We start from the raw sequence: 17,929 nt of genomic DNA on the forward strand, positions 1-17,929 counted from the left end.
CCCCTTGGCAAACACTGCCATAACAAGGTACAAATGACTGTCCCCACTTTGCAGATTAGAGGAGTCAAGCGGAATGACAGAGTCATGGTGAGGGGTATGAGGTTCAAGCATGGCTGGCATCCTTCTTCCTTTAAGCCCCTGCACCTCCTCCCATCCATTCCAGTCCCAGGGGCTCATATGTGCATGTCTGGGGATACTTTACACAGAGTCCAGAATGGACAAACCCCAAAGGACACACATGGCATCCATGCGGAAGGGAAACCAAGGTGAGCCTTACATATGCAGGGTCCAGTCAGAGGGGCCATAACCAGGGAAGCAGAGTAGTGGACCTGGAGCTGGAAGTCAGGAAAAAGTACAAGTAAAGAGGAGGCATCTCCAGGTGGAAGAATCAGGATGGATGAAGAATTCAGAGCTCTAGCAGCGCACTCCTTTTCAGTCGTGTCACAGATTTCAGGGCAACTGGGATACCAAAAGAGACAGACCCCACAACCCCTGCCAGAAAAGGAACAGGCACTTTCTGAGCATGCAGGCACATGCACATAGCAGGTGGGGCTCTGAGATGTTCTATAAATGACCCGAGTCCAGTTTTAAAAGAACCGGGGACATTGCCTTGTTAAAGTTTCCTGAAAGGAATAAAGGAGTTTCTGATGACTATCACCAGCCACCCCCAGCCATCCTGGACTGCAAGCTTGTGTTCTGACAGAGCAGGCCTTCCAGAAGTGGGACAGCTGAGCTGACCCCAGCCGATATTTTCTTAGCCCACCCTGGTTTCTGATGAGCAGCGAACCACTGATGATTGCCACTGATGGCTGCTGTGGCCTATTTGTCAGGGTCTCTGGGGAAGAAGATCCACAACCTTCTTCACAAACTCATTTCAGCTCCTAAACTTATCCACGGCTGAAGACTGAGTCTGAGACTTCTGTCTGCCCCCAGTCTCACACCCCCAGTAGAGGAGCGGGCATCATCCCCTAGGGTCCCTCTGTGGGCTAGCAAGCCATTTTTACTTTTTATAATCCAACTTTTCCCTTTTCCACAGGATGCCCAGATCCACCTTCTTCCTGCCCGTGCGCCCCCCTCCAAGAGGGGAACCTCTCGCTGAAGAGAAAGGTATTGGAACAAATGCTAGCCTGAGGCAGATTCCTGGGGGGAGGGGGGGCAGCTCTGTCACTTAAGAGCCGGATCAGCTTAGTCTGTGGCTTGCCCACTCTGAGCCACGGGTTCCTAATCTACCTGGTAGAGAGGAACAGCACCCACCACTAGGGTTCCCAGGATTAAAGAAGGTCAAGTGTATCAGAACTGGCACAGGTGTCTATGACTATTATGGGGTCAACCTCAGTCCCCCACCACGTGCTGTAATGGCCTCTTCCACGTGCTCCAGGCTTCACAGTTGTCTGAGGGCTTTCTGGAGCCTGTCTGTGGGGGCTCTAGTCAGCTCCCCAGTCTGCACGGTTCTTGTACATGTGTGGTCCCACTGAAACTGATAATAACTGTGGTTGGTTATTATGCCACATAGATTAATTTCATCATCTTGAACATGTATGCTCTGTGGTATGTTTTGAATTGAATGAATGACAAGCATCCATTGTGACCTGCAACACTAAGCAAGGGAACTAGCTGGGAAATGAGAATGCAATATTAGCTACGGCTCCTGTCCTGAGGAGTTTACAGGTTATTTCCCAGAGACTTCCAGGCACCCACAGGCACACCCTCCCACATCCAGGGCAGCAAGTCAGGCCAGGCCAGGCTGTTGAATGGAAAGAGGTTCTCCAGGGAGATTCCCTGCTTTCCGGTCCTCAGATCTCCCTGTGAGGTCTGTGGATTCTGTCCCCTGCACGGGTTCCTTAAGCGAGAGCAAGAGGTGGGGAGAAGATGGAGAGGAGGAAGGACCTGATTTAGCTGGACGCTGTGTCTCTTCCAGTCCCAGCACTGGCTGTACATTCCAATCACAAATCCACAAAGGACTGTGGTGGGTAGTGTCCCATGTTGACCTGGTGCCCCCTTCAAGACTAAAGGACTCAGCTGACAGCCCTCGGACCTCTCTGCAACTGTGCTTGGCTGAAGAAAGCCAACGCCCCACATCCAGTAAGTGGTCAGCTGGGGGGTTTAAAGGACCGTCCTTCTCATCCCAGCCAGGACAACTCTGCAGGACTATCCCAACTTTGGAACTCTGCCAGCAGTACTCAGTTCAGCTTCTCCTCTGTCCAATCCTGCTTCTCTCCCTTCCCCCACAGGTGCTGAGCCCAGAAGCACGCCATGATAAACTTCCCACTCACGAATATCTATATGAAGAAAAGAGGCTTGGGGCACCTGAGTGGCTCAGTTGGTTGAGGGTCCAAGTCTTGATTTCAGCTCAGGTCATGATCCCAGTGTGGTGGGATTGAGCCCCATATTGGGTTCTGTGCTGAGTGTGGAGACTGCTTAAGATTCTTTCTCTCTTTCTCTCTTTCTCTCTCTCTCACTTTCTGCTCCTCTCCCCTGCTCATGGACATGCTCCCTCTCTGTCTCTGTCCCTGTCACTCTCTCTTGTTGTCTCTCAAATAAAAAAGAAAGAAAGAAAGAAAGAAAGAAATGGAGGCTTAGAGGCTAAGTAATTTCCCTCAGGTCACACAGCTTTTAAGTGTCAGGACTAGACTGGCCTTAAACTGAAGTTAGTATGACAATAAAACTTATTTTCAATATGAAACCCCAATCAGTTCCTGAACTTTAAAACTCCCAGAAAGAAGCAGAAGGTCCACTTCAGGCCTTGCAAAGTCCAAAGGAGATTACATCTTAAGGTCTAAAATGGATTAAAACCCTCTTCCCTTCCCCCACTGAGAATCATCCCTGACTGTAAGGAGGTCTCATGTAACTGACAAGTGCAAGGGGACCTGGCTGGATGGCCTGAAAGAGAGGAACAGGACCCCCTACTGGGACCTCCCCAGCCACTTACTATTTGTGTGGTGTTGAACAAGTCATTCACCATCTTTGGGCCTCAGTTTTCTCATCTACAAATTGGAAATAATAGTTCTGCCCCCAAATTATTTTTTAGGATGAAATGTCATGATAAATATATTTAAATTTTTCCAGTTCTATAGGAACAGAGTCTCAACAATGGGATGGTAAAAAGGCATTTGCTCAGAGACCCAAGGCCAATTTACCAGCTTTATAGTTTGTCCAGCCCACCTCAAAACCCCAGGGGCTCAAAAGAGACCGTGATCCTCTCAGGAGACCTCAAACTGGCACTTGCTGTCCATCCTAGAGCAGCATGGGACACGGGTGTCAGGAAACATGGATTGTAGTCCTGATTTTCTCAAAAATGAGATCTATTAATGTCACATGCCACTTCTCCTCTCTGGATCCATTTTTCTCTTTTTTGAAGTGAGGTTGTTGGACCAGATGCTCCATAGTACCCCTTCCGTCTCACGCAGGTAGAATTCTATGACATCTAGTGCCTTCTAGAGTATGTGTTCCTGCTCCACCCCACCCTCATGACTACCAGCCTGCCTCCTCTACCCTTCCACTTGGGGAGGGGGGGAATGTCCCTGCAGGTCAGGTCCAGAGCCAGAAATGGTAGGAAAGGGAGGGACAGACTACCAGAAAACCCAGCGTCACCCAGAGTCCCTGGAAGCCATGAGCAACAAGGAACCAATGCTGGTGGCTGTCTTCAGGTGGATGTATGAATGTTGCTTACCTAATGCCAACCCTCACCAGGTGGTCTGTGTATGCACCTATGCAGGTGGCTCCCGGGTGCCAACTGGTGATTCATTTATATCAAGCCTCGCAACACACCCAATTGTTTGGCCCTGCAGAACATCTCAGGAGCTGCACGCTGACTGTACAGTAAGTCAAAGTAAACACAAAGGAAAGAAATGTACCAGAAAAGAGTTGAGTGAATGCATGCCAAAACTAAATAGACCACAGTTGTTCAGAAAGTCAGTTTACAAAGTTAATAACCAACACATTCTACCCAGGGTACGTGGGACAACAGGAAGGTAGAACAGCTCTGCTCTCACGTTGTGGGGGTATGGTGCACCCTTCTTGCAAAACCTGCTCCAAGAGACATGTGCTTCCCAGAAAAAGAGGGTGGGTGACTTGCAGGAATGGAAAATGTTTCTCCAGCAAAAATTCATCACCAGCAAGTTGCAGGTTCTAGAGAGTTGGCCTTCCTTTGACAAAGGTTTCAAAGCATACTAAAGGTTTCAAGAAAAGAAATACAGAATATTGATGTTAAGAAAAACTAGAAGAGCTTTAATTTCATTCGTCATTCATTCACGCATTCATCCACCCAGAAGTGCTTGATAAGTACCTGCTACATGTAATTTACTTGACTGTCAACCAAAATAGTATGAATGCCTACATGATTTCGAATTGCTCTTTTAGGAAATTAAGTAGCAAAGTGATAATGAGTAACTTTTTGTGATCAATGTCTAACGAGCGATTGGCGACTTTATTTGATGTGGTTATTGTAACCATCAGAAGCTGGCCTTCTCCTGTCCACCAGCAGAGGTGGTATTTATAGATGATTGTATGTAGTTGCCAGAGGAAATATGCCCTATAAGTAAACCAAAGTCATTTACTAGTGTTGGAATTAAGCTTTTAGTCTAGAGAAGGTCAAGGTTTCATCAAATGTGGCAACCCCAGTAATGGGGGTTCTGCATTAAGACATATTCTGAGGAAAGGTGTATTTGACATCCTGGCTTTTCCATCCTGAAGACTGCATCCCAGCATCCTTTAGGCCTACTGATCAGAAGGGTTCTCCCGCTGTTCATGGTCTCCTAAGATGGCATTCATGCTGAGATCTGGGCTCTTTTTCCAGAGTGAAGATCTAAGCTGGAGAGATAGACCGCATAGTGTGAGCAGAGTACAAAAACCTGCAGTCCACGTTGTCTGCCACTTCCCTCCTTGCTCAATGGAGCCAGCCAAAGGAGCAGGCCCTTCCCTCCCAGCAGAGAGCAGGGGTCAGGTGTGGTGTGGGACAGACACATGCTATGGGGCCATTCTGCAGGGCTTCAAGAAGCCTGTCCCCTACATCTGGCTGGGAGCTGATTGCCGAAGTTATAGCTTCTTATGAGTTCTCTCCAAAGACAGCTGCGCTCCTCACCTCCCATCTGCGTAATTAACCAGCAGTTGTTCCTGCTTTGTGGAACATGGACGAGGCAACCCCTGTGAGGTCCTGTGGGGATGTTCCCAAGTCTGATTGGCAGACAGTTGGCAGGCAAGCAGGCGTCTGCAATGCATGACTGAAAAGACTGAGGACATCCAATTTTTTCTTCCCCACCTCAAGTCATCCCTATCTTCCACCTCTGCCCTTCTCCCTCCAGACCCTCTCGGTGTAATCATGGCTGGCCCTACTGGACACTGACCCCATGATTCCTATGAGGCGGTCCAGCTTGGCCCTGATTTCTATTGTTGGATGGGAAGTTGAATGAAATCCTAAAACCACTGAACTCTACTGCCTCTAGCTGGAAGAAAGCTTAAATCTTTTGATGATGATCTCACCCTCATGCAGAAGGAGAAACTTACCTATGGTATGCCCAAGGGCACCCAGCTGGCCAGGGCTTGTCACAACCAAATTCCACTCACATTTGACCCTCTCCAAAATCCTACAAGATATCCAATCCGTAGCAATCTGGAGCCTCATGGTATTCCTAGACAAGCCTTGCTCCATTATTTTAATGCTCTTTTCTACATGTGCAACACTAACCATTTATTTAAATTCCAAGTCTCTTTTTTCCAGATACCTAAAGATTCTTTACTTGCAACCTGATAGAACCCCACTGCATCCGGTTTTCCCAAACCTTTGCTGTCGTCTGTATTCTTGCCTGTAGGTATTAAATTTTGGGTGTGGATATATACAGGAAGGCAAATGGCTGTCCTCCTCTGAAAAGAAAGAAATCTGTCTCAGCCAGTAGCCACAGAGGAATTATTATGGGGGCCAAGCCTCAGACACAAAGATGGACTCGAGGCCACCAAGATGATTGGCTTCCCTTAGTGGACTCTCCGGGAGAGGACAGGAGAGCTTAGAGGTCTGGCACCTCTGTCCCCATCCATTCTCAGCTGTCCACATTCAGGGACTGAAAATCTCTTCCCCTTTAGGTGTCTCAGTCTATCCCAGGGAACGAGTGTTAGAACCTAGCTTTTTCCAAAGGTGAACTGAATCCAGCCTTTCTCTGAAATCCACAGTACTAATGACATCAATATTAGAGCTTTGCTGATGTTTAAACATGGCACCCAGGTCTCCCAGACCAAACATCTCCAGGTCCTGGTGCTTACAGGACCTAATCTCAGACCATCCCAGGCACACACCTTGTGTGTGCTGTGGGAGGTGACACTGCACACACAATGCCCAGAAGGCTCCTGGATGGAGGGGACCTGAGCTGTCACTTCCTGTGTCCCAGCAATGATGACTAATCCTGGCAGCCTTGTCGGGGTGGCCAACTCCATAGGACCTGGGGCCCAGTTTCCATGAGAGAGTCTCCTTCCTGCTGTCAGCCAGAAGGCCATGCCTTGACTTCTCACAGCCCTCCAACACTATTTCCAGAGTCCTCCTCAAATCTGTCCTCCCAGCCTGATCTACACTACCTACCCCTCTACCCTGGGATCAAAGGTAATGGCCTCTCCTAAACAGTATCAGTGAAATAGGGGGGATCACTTAGGTCTCTCTCAGTGCGTATATTCTGTTATTTAATTACCTTCTTGGTTAACTTAGGCATACCTTCTGGTTTATCTTCCTTCTCAAGGGCGTGATCAGGCCTGGCCTGGTGCTATTACTTAATAAACATTTGCTCATTTAGTTGGATTGATGCACAACAAGGAATAGAATGGACCTGGAAAGAAAGGTGTCGCTAGAAAATGGGCAGAGGAGTCCTTTCCCAGGAGTGTGACATAAGGGGATGCGAGGCACGTGGGAGCAAGCAGGAAGGGACAGACAACACCCAGAAGGAAGGAGAAGGGAGAGGCCATCACAGCGAGGCCTCTTGTCTGGGATTCAGGGTTTGGGCTGAGCTAAGAAAGAAGATGATTGGAAGACATGGGGTGTGAAGGTCACTAGGCCAGGAGCTTCAAAACTGGGGATTGCAGGTCACTTCCATGCCTTTTCTGAGGCCCAGATCCCTCATCTGCAAAATGAGGGATGTGGAACCAGGGTCTCAAAATGTGGGCAGAGCGTGCTAGGAATGCAGAGTCCCAGGCTGAGCCCTGGAACTGAAGCAGCTTTTAACCAATCCCCAGGTAATGCCGTGTGTGCTGAAGTGTAATCAGTGCTGTTTTGGACAAACTCTTTATGAAGCAAAGCGTAGATAGTCGGTATGTGAGGGTCCAGCCTTCACGATTCTCAGACTCTGCTGTGCTACACAATCACCTGGGAAGATTCTAACATCTCAGGTCTGCAAGGTACCTTTCAGGGATGACAGATTATTCTGTATCTTGATTAGGGCAGTGGTCATAGAGAGGTACCAATTTGTCAAAACTCATGAACTGTACCCTTCCAGTGGGTGCATTTTAGTATATTCAAATTTAATCTCAATAAAGCTGATCTAAAAAGATAAATGTTGCTAACTCTAAACCCTCTGCTTCCAGTAAAGCCATAGTAAAGTATACTGCCTTCCAGAATGTCTTCCAACATAGACCATTTCTCCCCCTAGAGAAAGGCAGTGCTCAAGCATAAATGTGAGATGGCATGTTCTCTAAGGACACAAATTAGTGTTCCTGCACCTGTATGTTAAAATACTCCCACCTGCCTCACATACACACACACACACACACACACACACACACACACACACAGCCAACACCATCGACCATACTAATTAGGTCAAAATTCCTGGGGAATTTTTTAAACCCGTCCAGGTAAGCCTAGTGGGCAGCAAAGCTGAGAATCACTTGAAAACCTTTTGAAAGTATCAGCAATCAATTCTTGTGGCTTCACTGAGACCCCCTGAGTCCCCAGTGCTGTACAGAGGGCAGAAGCAGGGAGAGACAGAGGAATGGCATGTGGCACATTATGTCCCTGAGTAATTTACAGTCTAGTCTGGGACACAAGACAGGGGCCTGCATGAAAAGAAGTCAGATTGTACCTAAGGCAGGGGCTCCTTCCACAGTGAGGAATGTCTAAGTTGCCCACAAGAGTGGCAACTGCCGGAGGTCACAGATACTCACTGAGGTGACTTTTGAGGGCCCTCTTTCCCTCACTTCTTTTGCAGATGAAGAAGCAGAGACTCAGAGAGGTTAAACGGCTTCCTAAAGGTCACACAGCTAGGAAGGGAGGAGGGAAGCCTTGCACCCATACCGGCAGGGTCCAGAACACACACCCTCTTCAGAGTGCCACATGCTTCCCATCAGGCAGCAGGCCAAGATCTCCCATCCCTGATCCATTTGCCAAAGTCAATCAATTGCTAAACCATGTGGTGCCCCAACCCTGGGCTTGGGAGTGGGAAAATCAACCGGAGCAGTGGTGGTGTATATTGGTGGGGAGGGGTGTCTCTGGGTGACATCCACCCAGCCTGCAGTCCCAGGAAAATGTGGCGGATGGAAGGATACAGGTGCCTGGTGTCCCCTCAGAAAGAAGAACCACCACGCGCCAGGGGAATAATTCAACTCCAGGAGGTGAGGGCATGGCAAACCCCACTGCCCCTCCTCCTTTGCCAGGGCAACGTAGGATGTCAGACAACACTGTGGCCGCCTCATTATTGGGCTGCTCGGCCATTGTCCCCCGGACAATGGTTTCCGGCCCTGGCTTTGTGTGGGGCTGCCAGCCGAAGTTATTAACCACAGGAGCTGCCTTTGAGGGACATCCAAGGGAGGGGTGAAAGGTCATCCAGAGCAGCGAGGGGAGCGGAAGTGGGAGGGAAAGGCAGCACAAAAGAGAGGGATGAGCCCCTGTCCCCCTCCCCCTCCTCCTGAAGGAACCCCAAACAGAGCTGGACCCAGAGGGAGGCATTGGGGGTGGGGGTTCAGGAGGAAGTTCCTGCTGTTGCTGCAGAACAGAGAGGAGCCTGAGATGGCTGACCATCCCTACGAGCCTCAGAGGTAGGAGCATAGACATTGACAGGGCCACAGGCTGTGTGTGGGAAAGACTAAATCAGGGGACTAGAAGCAGACAAAAGCAGTACGTGGGGCTTCCCCACTCGCCCCCAAAACACGTAGCAGCTACCCAAGACCTCTGATGTCCATGCCACCTGCCTGCTCCCCAACTCTTAGGGAAGTGAACATGATGGACCAGGACGTGCTGGCCCAGCACTGTCCAGGTTAGTCCGTGGGGCCAGGCAGTGGAGGCAAGGACACCACAGTATAGGGCTGCCTTGGCACATAGCTGTGGAATTAAGGCCATCGGTAGAGCTGGAAAGGTTTTCTTGGTCATCTGATGACAGCCTGCTTTTAATTAGATAGAGAAATGGACACACAGTCAGGGTGAGTACAGGGCACAGACCCGGTGATGGGCAGAACCAGAACTTAGTGCCTTATCTACCCCTTGCCATTGGAGAAATGATTTTGGCATTTGGCTGGAGCTTCTATCCTCACCCCAAGTTCCATGGACACCCGTGGTGGCCCCAGCCTCTTAGATAACCCCCAAAGTCAGGAGACCCCTTAAGATTCCAGGCTTTAGGGAAGACAGCTTTGTCCTGCCTCTCAAACGAGGAAAAAGCCAGAAAATACCCTTGCAGAGCTGCCCCAGGCCATGCCAGGCCCACCTCTTCTTGTGCTGGTCCAGCAGAAGGTGATGGCCAGAGCAGAATTTGTCAGCCAGAGTAGGACCAGAAGGCCTGGAGCTTCAGGTCATGAGGCTCAAAGGGGCCCGTGGCTCGTCCAAGGTCACAGGGGTCAGGGCCAGAATGCTGGGCTCCTTCATTACAGCCTCTTCTCCAGCCAATGCACAGGGAGAGGGCAGGGGGCCATTAGCTGAATTATAAGGGAAATGTCTACCGCTCTCTGTAAGGGGGTCTGGACAGGAAAGTATAAATTATTCCACCTGACTTTTTAAAGTCATATACATTTTTTCAAACTAAAAATGAGATTTCATTTCCATGGTATGGATGGTTGCTTGGGAGAGAGGAAAAGGAAAACTCTACCAGGGAAAGTGACACGTGTGGAAAGCGTGAGGATTCCATGCGGGGCTTGTGGGGGCGGGTAGGGGGTTGGGAGAGGGGGAAAGACGGGGGTCCCCCCGGCAGGTCTGCACCCATCTCCTTTCCCCACTTCCTCATCCCAGATTCTGTTTCTGTCCCCCTGGAGCAGACTCCTCTCCCTCACCCTGTCCCTGTGCACCTGCCCTAGCCCCTCCTAGTCTTGCCCCCCAGGCGGCATGCCTCCGCCTTCCTCTTCCCAGGCTCCAGCTCTCCACACCCCCACCCTGACTCCAGACTTTTCCACGGTGTCGGTGTCCTCCCTCCTCTTGACTCCCTGTCGACCAGGCCACCCAGGCCTGGCAGCTTGCCACCCCACTCCTTTCTACCACCCAACCCTTCCCCAAGGAAGCACAGCACAGCTCTCCCTACCCTCGGCCCTCTGCCAGAATGCATCTGTGAGCTCCCTCCTGAGCTCTGCTGATCTCTGTCACCTCTCCTGCCCTGCTCCTGGCGCACTCCCTGGCCTGGCGCAGCCTGCTGGCCTGGCATGCTCCAGAACCACCCTGTAGCAGCCAGAACAGCCCCCCTCAGGGCCATCAGGAGCCAGAGGAAGACCTTCATCTTGCAAACCCATAGTGAGCAGCTCAAACAAGGGAAAAGTGGACTCTCTACCTCTCCTTCTCTCGTACTTACATAGGCTCATGCATATACACACATTCACACACACACACACACACACACACACACACACCTTTTACACATACACACATTCACACACATGCTCATACACACACACATTCACACATAGCCACTCCACAACCCCACAGAAGTGGCTTCTACTCTTCTGCTCATTCCAGCTATCCTCTGCGTCTCTCTAAAGCTTAGGACACTGTTGTCTCCTGCTCTCTGCCCTGAATTCCCCGTCCTAAAGCTCCATGACACTGCCAAGTCTGACTCAAAGCCTGCAGCCCCCCACACTGCAGCAGGCTTCTGTCTCTCCTCAGCGTGCCCCCCACTTTCACCACCCCGACTCCTTGGGCATGAATGTTATGGGGTGAACTGCACGTGGGGACGGGGCTCACTGCGACTACAGACCCACTCCCACTTTGCTCCTCTCCTCGCCACCATCCAAGAAGTCCAAACTTTCCAGAGTTTGGCAACAGCTAAAATCTGAACCAACAATGAAGGGAGAAGGGGGTGAGGGGGAGTGGAAAGCAAATGAAATGTTAAAAAAAAAATTAAGCAATACTTGCATTCTCATTAGTAGAAACATGTGAGATGAAGCACGCTATGTTATTAGGCATTCTCTCGATTCAGTAAACACAAGCTGAATAAATTTATAAATATCAGCATTAAGTGAGATTTAACGGGGAGCTGTTTATCTTCTGCCTGTCAGGCAGGAGGCGACGCTTGCCATGTATCACTCCCCAGCCGTGCAATCTCCACTCGCCTGCCCAGGTGAGCTGGTCTGGGTGGAGGGCCTGGCACAGAGAGCTCAGCCGGAGGTGGGCTGCAGGGCGGGGTGGGGGTGCAGTGCTCCATGCAGCCCCTCCTCGGACTCATCTAGCTGCCAGTAAGTATCTGGGTGACGTGTGGATACTCTCCAACTTGTCTGAGTTAAGGCTCCTTAACTGCAACATTAAGATACCAGTGCCTATGGGGGTGCCTGGGTGGCTCAGTCAGTTAGGCATCCAACTTCAACTCAGAGCATGATCTCACAGTCTGTGAGTTCGAACCCCGCATTCGGCTCTATGATGACAGCTCGGAACCTGAAGCCTGCTTTGGATTCTGTGTCTCTTTCTCTCTCTATCCCGTCCCTACTCGCCTGCTCTCTCTTGCTCTCTCTCTCTCTTTCTCTCTCTCTCAAAAATAAATAAACATTTAAAAAGATTTAAAAAAAAAAAAAGACAGAAACCAGTGCTTCCCTCCTAAGGTGATTGAGAGGATCAGACGCGTTAGCATCCAGCAGGTGCCTGGCCTGGAGCAGGTGCACTGCTCACTGCATCTCCAGCCCAGAGCTAGAGGAAATGAGGGACCTGAACAACCACTGGGCACTGCCCTCTGAGGTGGGGAGACAGCTGGCAGGCTAAGGGGATGACAGGGCAGCCCTAGGGGGGAGCTGGGCTCGGGAAGCCTGGTGTCCATCCTGGCTCTGCTGCAACCACAGTCCTGCTGGGGACCTTGTGTAGGTGACTCCTCACTGAACTCCTGTTTCTTCCGGTTGCATGCTGAAAGCCCTCTGACCCCGGAGCCGATGCGACATTTGCCCAATGAGCCCATATGCTGTGGTTTCGGGTGTTAAAGAACAGGACACTGAGGCCAAGAAGACTTCATGTAACAGGGACACCTGAGTGTTAGGGAGCTGGGGGTCCCCAGCCATCTGTGACACCTGCAGCCTGCCCCCAACTTTCCTGGACTCCACCTGGGGCCTGGAATCTCTTCATGGGCTCTGTGAACAAACAGCCCAGATTCCAAAGGCCTTCCCAGACTGTCTCCTGACATCTCAGGGAATGGCCAGCTCTCTGTGCCCAGCCTGGACTTCAGGCCATGTCTGGGCACCCATCACATCCTCACCCCACCCCAACACACTTATGAAAAAAGAAAATGAAACTAAATGTAAGATAAAATAAACCTGCATAACAGGTCTGTTCTGCTGTGTGTAAACTACTACATCGAGACAAGCCACAATATCAGGTCCCCTATGAAGAGATGTTAAATATGGGACTGACCCCAGTCTTCAGCTATTCAGCGAGGTCTCCTTTATTAAAAGAGGCTGTAAGGGGTTGCCTGAGTGTCTCAGTTGGTTAAGTGCCAGCTTCAGCTCAGGTCATGATCTCATGTTTTGTGGGTTCAAACCCTGCATCGGAGTCTGTGCTGACAGCTAGCTCAGAGCCTGGAGCTTGCTTCAGATTCTGTGTCTCCCTCTCTATGACCCTCCCCTGCTCGCGACTGTCTCTCTCTGTCTCTCAAAAATAAATAAAAAAATATTTTAAAAATTATTATTATTATTAAAAAAAAAATTTTAAGAGGCTGTAAGGTCCCAACAGAATTTTTGAGAACAGAACATACACTTGGGCTACAAATGAACACAGAAGTACCCTTTATGTTCCCCAGTATATGATAACCTCTGCACACTCCTTCTCCTCCCTCCTCCCTCTGCTGAGCCCTTGGGACCTCAGGACAATATCTCTAAGTTATCCCAAGATGCTTTGCTGCCAAGCAGCCTTTCCATGGTGTTGTGGGTGGACGTCACCTACAAGATGAAAATATGCAACAGGACCACACCCCCCACCAACGCCACCACAGGCAGGTGAGTGGATAGAAGGACCCCTCTGCTCAATGCTGTCCATTCTACAGAGAAAGTAAATAATGCAGATAGCATGTAAGGGGACCACACAGGGGGCCCTGGGGAAGCTCCTCAGTGTCTCAGGGTGTCAGCAGAATGAAGGCATTGGAGCAGGTTCATCTCTACAGTGCACTCCAGCCCTGAATCTTAAACATGGTCATTATTATGCTATCTGGCTGTGCTGGGAAGGAAGGTTCTGGGGAGCTGAGTTACAGGGAAGCAGCATCCACTGTTTATTTACAGATCCTTAAGTGCAAGTGTATTGGGTTTTATGGCTGAGATAAGCACCCGGGCAAATTCCATCATTCAACCACATTTATGGGAAGCTAGCTATGTGTGAGATTCTTCACCAGAGGCTCTGGAAAAAATTTAAAATTGATGTGGAATTCATATGTCCCAAAACCGACGGCATGTGAGTGCCCCTGGGCCTCATCGGGTTTGAAACTAAGCCCAGGGTTATGTATATGCCCAAATGGTCTGCTACATATACTTTTGCTATTGTTCCCATTGGGCATCTTAGCCCGAAGAATCAGGTATAGACCAGACTTGCCCAGGCCTCAACAGACTGTGTCTAAAGCCAGATTCACAATAATGGCAATAAGGCACATCTCATTGGCCTGGTCTCAGGACAATTTTACAAAGACAGAAATGGATGCCTGGAAAACAAAGAATGGAAGGTGTTGTTGTTACTGGCAATAGGAAAGCCAGGAAGGGAAACAAGTTGTTTCTTTGATCAGGGTGTGTGTGTGTGTGTGTGTGTGTGTGTGTGTGTGTGTGTGTGTCTAAAGACAATCTGTTGTGCTTGGAATATATTACCTTGAGGCCCTTCAGTGATTTCCAAGCAGTAATGCTCACCCTGAGCTCGGGAGACAGTCGGACCAGAGAGATATATTTGTTATCTACTTAGAAGAGAGCGCTGAAGCGTGAAGGTTGGGAGTAGGCCAGAGGAGAGAGTGTGTTGAAAGAAGAGAATATGACCAAGGCCCCGATGCTAAAACACATCTTGAATTGGAGATGGGGCGAAAAGGAAAAGTCATTGAAGAAGGCACATGTGGAACAAACAATATGGAAGACAGAACGGGTCATAGACGTTTACAGTGACCTGGATGTCAGGTGGGCAGAGAGCTTCAGGAAGGAGTGAAAAGGTAACCATGACAAGTACTTCAGGGCCATCACAAGGATAGGGACTAAGAAAAGCCACTGAATTTGGCATCGGTGACCTTTCTGGGGACAATGTGAGTAGCAACATATGGAAAGTAACCAAATTCCAAGAAGTCAAGGAATATGTTGGCAGCAAGAACCCTGAGGCCGTGTTATGGGCTAAATTGCATCCCCCTAAAAGAGATATTAAAGTCCTAATCTCTGGCACCTGTGACTGTGCCCTTACTTGGAAATAGGGTAATTGTAGATGTAATTAAGTTGAGGTCATTAGGATGGGGCTTTCATCCAATATGATTGATGTTCTTATAAGAGAGAGGAGAATACCTTGTGAAGACAGACGTTCAGAGGAAGGCAGCCATGTGAAGATAAAGGCAGACATTGGTGTTAGCTTGCTACAAGCCAAGGATCACCTGGAGCAACCAGAACCTGAAAGACACCAATGAGGAACCTCCTCTAGATGCTTTAAGGAAAGCAGAGCCCTGCCAGCACTTTGCTTTCAGGCTTCTAGCCTCCAGGACCATTAAAAAGTAAATTTCTGTTGCCTTAAGCCACCCAATTTGTGCTACTTTGTTATGCTAGCCCGAGAAAACTCATAAAGGCAGTAAGTATAACTTTATAAGAAATCTTTTCATGAAGAGATGCAATTAATCACTTTTAGTAAAGGGAATGTTTATTTTTCATGAAAATACTTAAATATGTCCATAGATTAAGAGAAAGGAATCCATAGGGTTGCCTGGATAATTCAGTCAGTTAAGCTTCTGACTCCTGGTTTCAGCTCAGGTCATGATATCACCGTTCCTGAGTTTGAGTCTTGCGTTTGACTCTACACTGACAGCATGTGGGATTCTGTCTCTTTCTCTTTCTCTTTCTCTTTCTCTCCCTCTCTCTTTTTCTCTCTCTCTCTCAAAATAAATAAATAAACATTAAGAAAATTAAATAGAGAAAGAAATCCATAAACAAGGAGAAGTTGAAAACTCAAAACAATAGAAAAATTTTTATGTTGATTATATCACAAAAAAAGAAATTGAAGAATAGTTAATGAAACAGGGGAGGCAGAAAGAGATTGAAATGAGAACCCCAGTGAGAAAATGGTCCTTAAAAGGAAGGGGACACTGTCTTCTGAGGCCAAGTATCTCAGCCTCTATCCTATAGAAAGCAGAGCCTGAGGCAAAGATTGAGCCCTGACACTTTGCCTGGGGGAAAGGTGCAAGTGCTCAGGATGGTGAGGGTTAGGGAAAAAATGGAAGCAAGGCAGAAGAAGGTGTGAATCACTGAATGCTGAGATGCATTATCATGCTGGTGGAAACTTTACAACAAGCTGGGAAGACACACAGCAGCTCACTCACAAGACATGTTCTCTTGGCATGTTATGCTTCTCTGCAAGAAGAAAACCATACCTTAAGTGAGGTATCCACTGAAAGGAGGTGGGGAATTTATGTGACCCTCTTCCTCCAGTGTCTCATTTCCTACCAATCAGATTTACCCAACAGTGAGCCAATGCCCCTGAACTTCCGGATTGTCTCATTCAGTCTGCCCACCAAAATGTCAAATCTCACAGCATGATCAAGTCTTGAAGTAGAAGATGGGGTGGGCTCCAAACAAGAGAGAGAAAGAAGGCAGTTGAAGGAATCCAAGAAAGTACACACCGTTTGTGTCTGGCACACCAGACAAAAGGGGAGAATGGAAGAGTGGAGAGATAGAGACATCTTTTAAATAGAGAGGAAAGAAGTTGAGGAAATTGATTTAGAATGGTTATTGATGTTAAAAGAGACAGAGCTCAAGTAAACCGTAAGAAAGGAAGAGATGGGGAATGCAGTTGAGATCCCAAAGCTGTAAAGAGCTAGGAGAAATGAAGATAAGTACAATAAGCCTTCTAAATATTATATTATGGATGCCTAGAATTTCATGGCTGGAATTAGAAATCACTGCAAGAAAAAAGCAACAAAGTTCTGGAGAGGATTAGTGATAAATAACTTCCATAAATGTATAATACTTACTAGTGAAGGAGTTCTTTCTCAATAATTAGTATTTTGGGTGTGTGTGTGTGTGTGTGTGTGTGTGTGTGTGTGTGTGTGTTTAGGAACAATTTTAGGCATAATGGTTAAAGCTCTGTATCTTCTCTGTCACCCATTCATGGGAAATAATGTGAGTCATGAGGTTGTAAGCTAGACACTTCTCCACCTGGTGGCACCTACCTGATTTACAGGAAGTCTAGCCAATGGAAAAAAACCACCAAGGACACTGTCTGGGAATCCCAGAAGGACATTTTAAGTGTTCAGACCTTCTTCACAGACCCAGACCAGCTTCTCATGGACTTGTTTCTTCCTTTCCCTTAGTTTTCAGGGACTCGTCATGTTTGCTGGCCTGTCCCTCCCCCAGCCCACTCTGCATCCTCACCCCACCTCTTCATTGCTCCCTTTCCTGCAAAAGAGAATAATAACTAGGAGAGAAACAAACAAAACTTATGAACGTTGGCCAGCGCTGGTCATGACCTCTAATTCTTTGAAGACCTCCAAGATGGCGTTTGGAAGGACCACCCTTATACATGCACACACAGATATGAAACACAGGGACCAAGACTCAATGCCCGATGGACCTTCTCTCTTTCTCTTTGACTCTGAAAAGTGAGTCTCACCAACCTCAACCACTGCTTACCACGTTCACCATTTTTCCTGACTTGCCTATAGGAGAGGCCATGTGACTGCTCCCTGAGGATGATCCCTCGTTTTAGCCAAATGTCCAACCAGAACAGAATAAAGCCTCTCCTGGACTCAGAGGAGCACCCCAGAATTCTCCAGAGTAGCTGCTGGAAGGATCCCCTCTGGAGATCCCACAGTTGCCTCTAAATGCCAAGAATGCAGGCACCTGGGTGTCTCAGTCAGTTGTATGTCATGATCCCAGGGTCTCCCCCCTCCCTCCGCCCCTCCTCTGCTTGTTAGATCTTTTTTCTCTCTCTCCAAAATAAAGTAAAATAAAATGCCAAGAATGAATTCATGTGTTAACTTACCAAATTCCCATGTTAGGACTAGAGGCAGGTTTAAAGCCCAAAGAAGTCACTTTAGAAGGAAGGAAGGAAGGAAGGCAAGGAGGGAGGAAGAGGAAAAGGAGGAGGAAGAGAAGGGAGAGGAGGAGGAGAGGGGAAGAGGGGAAAAAGAAGAAATTCTACTTTTGCTTTAGCAGTGAAAATATTCTCTCTAATTGATCCACATTGGTTGCCTTTACTTGCAACTAAAGAGTTTCAATGAACATATCATCCAGGAAGACCTTTGGCACTACTGAAGCTATTGTGCCTGCACTAGGGGGAGCCTACTGCCTCCCTCGTGCAGGGTGAACATTCCTTGAACCTCTAAACCTACTCAGACCTTTTCTTTCACCTCAT

The sequence above is a fragment of the Suricata suricatta genome, chromosome 4, assembly GCF_006229205.1.
Source record: "Suricata suricatta isolate VVHF042 chromosome 4, meerkat_22Aug2017_6uvM2_HiC, whole genome shotgun sequence".
Taxonomy (NCBI): domain Eukaryota; kingdom Metazoa; phylum Chordata; class Mammalia; order Carnivora; family Herpestidae; genus Suricata; species Suricata suricatta.